Raw genomic sequence first — 6079 nt, 5'->3', positions numbered from 1 at the left:
GTTGGTGGGAATGCAAGCTGGTGCAACCACTCTGGAAAACAGCATGGAGGTTCCTCAAAATGTTGAAAATAGAACTACCCTATGACCCAGCAATTGCACTGCTGGGTATTTACCCTAAAGATACAAACGTAGTGATCCGAAGGGGCACGTGCACCCGAATGTTTATAGCAGCAATGTGTACAATAGCCAAACTATGGAAAGAACCTAGATGTCCATCAACAGATGAATGGATAAAGAAGATGTGGTATATATACACAATGGAATACTATGCAGCCATCAAAAGAAATGAAATCTTATCATTTGCGACAACGTGGATGGAACTAGAGGGTATCATGCTTAGCAAAATAAGTCAATCAGAGAAAGACAACTATCATATGATCTCCCTGATATGAGGGAGAGGAGATGCAACATGGGGGGTTAAGGGGGTAGGAGAAGAGTAAATGAAGCAAGATGGGATTGGGAGGGAGATAAACCATAAGTGACTCTTAATCTCACAAAACAAACTGAGTGTTGCTGGGGAGAGGGGGGTTGGGAGAGGGGGTTGGGGTTATTATGGACATTGGGGAGGGTATGTGCTATGGTGAGTGGGGTGAAGTGTGTAAACCTGGCGATTCACAGACTTGTACCCCTGGGGGAAAAAATATATGTTTATAAAAAATAAAATTAAAAAAAGAAAAGTGACACAAATTTTCATTTGTAAAGGTGTCCCCTCTCTTCTGTACTAGGAAGAGGAAAATAACCCTTATTACCAGAAACAGATGGCACTGAGATGAATCTGCATAAATAAACCTTACTAAAATAACCCTTATTCTCCATCAGTTTGCCCATATATTTACTTTTCCCCAATTTGCCACCTCTATAAGCTCAAGCCCCTTTTTCTTTGCCTATTTGGTTCACATTTTATCACTCTCTGTTAAAACAGTATATAAGCTTCTAAGCCTAACAGCTTCTTTTGGGTTTTTACTTTTCCATGTAGTCTTCATGAAAGTAAAATTTAAAAGATCAATTAAATTTGTATGCTTCTCCTGTTAAAAAAAATTAATTTATTGTTTATTCTATTCAAATATTGATCAAATCTGGAAGTCTAATACTTGCTTCTGTCTTTCTTCTTATTTGTATTGAATTAAAGCTTTGCTGGGGCACCTGGGTGGCTGAGTAGACGGAGTGATGGACTCTTGGTTTTAGCTCAGGTTCTGATCTCAGAGTCATCAGGTCCAGCCCTGCATAGGGCTCGGGGCTCAGCATGGCCTCTGCTTAGGACTCTTGCTTTCTCCCTCTGGCCGACCCCCACCCCTAAACTCCCACTTGAGTGCACTCTCTCTCTAAAATAGATAAGTAAATCTTTTTAAAAATAAAGCTTCTTTGTTGGTTTGTTTTTGTTTGTTGGTTTATTTGTTTCACTCTCCCTTATTTTTGTGTCTGCCTACTCCAAGCTTTAAACTACTTTCATTGGCACTTTCTCCAGTCTCATAGTGATCACTGCCTGTTTTATGTAAACCAAATACAAATCAATTTGTATGTGTCCAGGTCTGATCTCCAAGTCTTGTGTTTCATTTTCACAAACTACTAGACAATATGGCAGACATATCAAAAAAATAGACTAAACCTTGAATGTTGATTGTATAATATCCTAACTTCAATTAATACTGTTTTATGCATTTCTTACCTATCTTGATGTCACCATAATTCTTTCAGTCACCTTTTTTTGCAACATTGAAATTATTTTAGATAATGCCCTCTTGTTACCCACATCTTGGAAGTTTACCAAAACCATCGATTCTAACTTTGTGCTTTTTCATCTCTAACCATTTCAAATTTTTCATGTTTTCATCTAGATAAAACTAGTAGCTTCCTAATTGATCTCCAGTCTCCTAAATTTATTCTCCTAAATTTTTGACCCTGTCATTTTTTTTTTCCCATGGACAGTTGTGGGTTCTGAAGACCAATTTCAAGCATTAATTCCTCAAAAACGTTTTCATTAAATTTTACAGGTAAATGACTTCATTTTTATAATACTATGCTGTGTTCTTCACAAAGTATTATACTGAACAAATCAAGATAGAATGTGTAGCATGCTATCAATAATATATTTAAATATAGAAAAAACATAAATATATTTACATGACTTTTTCCAGGAAAGGAAAAAAAAAAGAAGAGTAATAGAAGCTAACCTTCTTATATATATACTTATTTTTTTTTTCTTATCATTAAAAGTTTTTACCCTTTTATCAACCTTTCCCTATTTCCCCCACCCTGCAGCCCCTGGCAACCACTTTTCTACTCTATTTCTATGATTTTGAATTTTTGTTCCAATTCTGCATCTAAAAGATAACATGTATTATCTGTTCTCTATTTTTTTTTTAAAGATTTTATTTATTTGACAGACAGAGATCACAAGTAGGCAGAGAGGCAGGCAGAGAGAGAGAGAGGAGGAAGCAGACTCCCCGCTGAGTGGAGAGCCCGATGCGGGGCTCAATCCCAGGACCCTGGGATCATGACCTGAGCCGAAGGCAGGTGCTTTAACCCACTGAGCCACCCAGGCACCCCCGTATTATCTGTTCTCTTGTCTGACTTATTTCACTTAGCTTCATGGCCTCAAGAGTCATATATGAGTGTAAATGGCAAGATTTTTTTTCATAACTCATCTAGATAATATAGATATCTTACATCACCTTTATCTATTCATCCATTGATGAACACTTAGGTGGTTTCTATATCCTGGCTATGGCAAATAATGCTGCAATGAACATGGGAATACAGATACATCTTCGAGATCCTATTTTTATTTCTTTGGGATGTATGCCCAGAATTAAGATTGCTGGATCATAGGGTACTTCTATTTTTAATGTTCTGAGGACCTTCCATTCTGTTTTCCAGAGTGTCTGCACCAACTTACATTTCTACCAACAGTGCACAAGGCTTTCCCTTTTCTCCACATCCTCTCCAACACTTGTTACCACTTGTCTTTTTTATTCCAGCCATTTTAACAGGTGTGATATGATATCTCACTATGGTTTTGATTTGCATCTCCCTGATGATTAGTGATATTAAACAACCTGTCATGTGTCTCTTGGCCATTTATGTGTCTTCTTTGGAAAACTGTCTATTTAGTTCGTCTGCCGATTTTTCAATCCTATTGTTCATTTTTATTTTGCTACTGAGTTATATGAGTTCTTTAATAAATAAAAATCAGAATATTATTGTTTTGGAATTCTTATTTAAGTGGCAGAATAGAGAATTCTTAATATCTTAATATAAAATCTTATTCTTAAATAAGAATAAGAATTCTTATTTAGATAACAGATCATCTGTCAATGATCATTAGTGGAAATGTCACAAAAACAAAGGCAGCCAGATATACATATAGCCCCTTGTATTAGTCAGGGTGCCCTCTAGAGAAACAGAACCAACAGGATGTATATATATAGAAAAAGATTTATTATAAGAAATTAACTCACATGATTTGGAGGTTGAGAAGTCCAAGATGTCAGGAGAGATCAAATAGTGCAGCTCTAGTTTGAGTCCTAAAGCCTGAGAATCAGGAAAGCATTGTATAAATTCCAGTCTGAAAGTCAGCAGACATGAAATCCAGGAAGAGTTGTTGTTTCTGTTCAAGTCTGGAGACAGGAAGAGATCAATATTCAAGTTCAACCAGTCAGGAAGGAGGAATTTCCTCTTATTCATGGGGCCAGTGGGGAAGGGCAGGGGTTGTTGTATTCAGGCTTTCAATGAACTGGACAAAATTTACCTAAACTGGGGAGGGTGGTTTGCTTTACTTAGTTTACCATAATCTCATCCAAAAATACCCTCACAGACCAACCAGATTAATATTTGATTAAATATCTGGGGACTCTGTGGCCCAGTCAAGTTGGCATACAAAATTGAACATCATACCTTTGAATGGAAGTATGCATGATTTTATATGAAGCAGTCTTGTCAAAAATAATTGAATATGAATATAATCAAAACTCCAAACAGACCTAGTCATAAGAAACTAGCTGGTGGCTAGAATCATCAGTGTTCAGACTACTGTCTATTAATTAGATTTATGAATTGCTTTCTTCAATAAAACAAAAAAAGAAGGAAACTGAAACATTAAATATTTAAGAGCCATTTTCCAAGTCATAATACAAGTAAATTGTTTGTGTGATGATTGAAACAGTTTTAAAAAATAGATATTTGATGAAAAGTTTCAGAGATGGATAGCAGTAACAGTTGCATAATAATATAAATGTACTTAATGTCATTGAGCGATATGCTTCAAAGTGTTTAAGTGGTAAATTTTATTTTTTGTATCTTTTACCATAGTTTTTTTAAATATTTAAAATTTAAAAATTTTAAAAACATAAAAAGTTGATATTTGAACACAGTAAAAATGAGTATTATTTTAGGTTTATAATGGTGGTTGTTTTTTAAGAGTGCATTTTATCTAGGGATACCTACTAAGCATTTTCAGTTAAAGTGATGATTCATTGGATATGATTCAAAATAATCTAGGAAGAGACATGGAAAGTGATATAAACAAACTGATGTATTCATAACTGTTCATGAGGATGATGAGTATTTTATATTATACTAAAAATTCTGCATTTGTGTTAAATTTCCAAAATAAATTTTTCAAACATATAGTAATATTTTTTATTTCTCTTTTTTGTTATTCTTTGGGCAACTATCCCTATCCCTGTACATTCAAATGTCATATATTCTATTTGTACCATTTTTTAAGTAAAATAGATATGAACAAGCATTTCTCTTTAGAGCTGAGAAATTTTTCTTTGTTAAAAAACGGGAATAATAATATCCACTACATATTATGATCATGCTGAATAGAGGCTAGATCATGTAACTCGCATAAGCACAGTTATAGTGCCTGCTTATATTCATTAATGTGCTTCTCTCCCTTTCTTAATGTACAAAATATCTCTGATCCTTGGAGGATTCACTTTTCCAGAATTCTCCTTTTAGTTCCAGCTTTTATTTGTCATAAAAACAAATCTTAGCATTCTTTTTATTAAAGATTTTATTTATTTTATTTGTCAGAGAGAGAGAGAACGAACACAAACAGGGGTAGCAGCAGGAGAAGGAGAAGCAGTCTTCCTGCCGAGCAAGGAGCCCAATGCAGGACTCCATCCCAGGACTCTGGGATCATGACCCAAGTTGAAGGCAGACGCTTAACTGACTGAGCCACCCAGGCGTCCCAAATCTTAGCATTCTGATCTTTTGTCTGAAACAACATTAACATTTGTTTTCCCAAATCACATTTTGTAACAAAGTTGTGATAATAACTCAGGGAAAAAGGAAGGAAAGAAAGTATAAATAAATATACTTTAAATATAAATTTATATAACTTATAAAACTATAAGTTATATAAATTTATTTTATCCTTTGTGAATTTCGGCAACCAAAAAAGAGATAAGTTACTTACATTGTTTCAAACATTGTGTAAAGTTTGATATAATCCTTAACCACTTCTATGTCCAAATGACCCAGGCTCAGCGAATAGGCATTCATCTACCTGGTCATACTTTGCAAGTTATCACAAGACTCCAATTTCTATCATCAAGAGACAGGCTTCCTGTCCCTTTCTGGGACTCAGAAACCTGGCGTCTGAGATAAGGATGGTCAGGAATATACATTATTAGGATGGATAAAAGAAGATCAATAATCTATGACTAAAATCATTCTTATGTGTAAAAACCAACTGAAGAAAAGAAGAAAATAATGACTGCCAACAGTCCAAAAAGGAAGCAAGATATTTTGGAGCAAAAATAATCACACAATTTAGAAAACTATTTCAGACATTTAGTTCCAGCTTTATGGTCACATGAGCTGTGACTCTACCATACGTGAGAACAGGCTGTGCATGACAAAGGACATACCTGATGAGAAAGAGATTAGGGAAGATAAATTGTCTGTCCTACCACTGTGCCTGACCAAGCAAGATGCGGGAGCATGAGATGGTTTTCTTAATTCAACAAATATCGAGTGAGCAAACCAGTGCTGCTCCAAACTCAGAAAAACTGCAATCCATAACAATCTCATTGATTAAGAAAGACTTCAGGCCAAGCTAAAGGGTTAG

At 35.1% G+C, this 6079-nt stretch overlaps 1 long non-coding RNA gene across 1 annotated transcript in view; it reads right to left on the bottom strand.

Moving 5' to 3' along the window:
• LOC116875600 overlaps positions 1-3478 on the bottom strand; it is a 77119-nt gene extending 73641 nt beyond the window's left edge. Inside the window, exon 1 of the long non-coding RNA XR_004384233.1 lies at positions 3459-3478. This is a non-coding gene — a long non-coding RNA (uncharacterized LOC116875600). The remainder of the gene's footprint in view (positions 1-3458) is intronic.
• Between the last annotated feature and the right edge of the window lie 2601 nt (positions 3479-6079).

This window comes from Lontra canadensis, unplaced genomic scaffold (genome assembly GCF_010015895.1).
Source record: "Lontra canadensis isolate GAN:19392208 unplaced genomic scaffold, GSC_riverotter_1.0 scaffold42, whole genome shotgun sequence".
NCBI classification, from domain to species: Eukaryota; Metazoa; Chordata; class Mammalia; order Carnivora; family Mustelidae; genus Lontra; species Lontra canadensis.
This window is presented reverse-complemented; position numbering and strand designations above follow the sequence as displayed.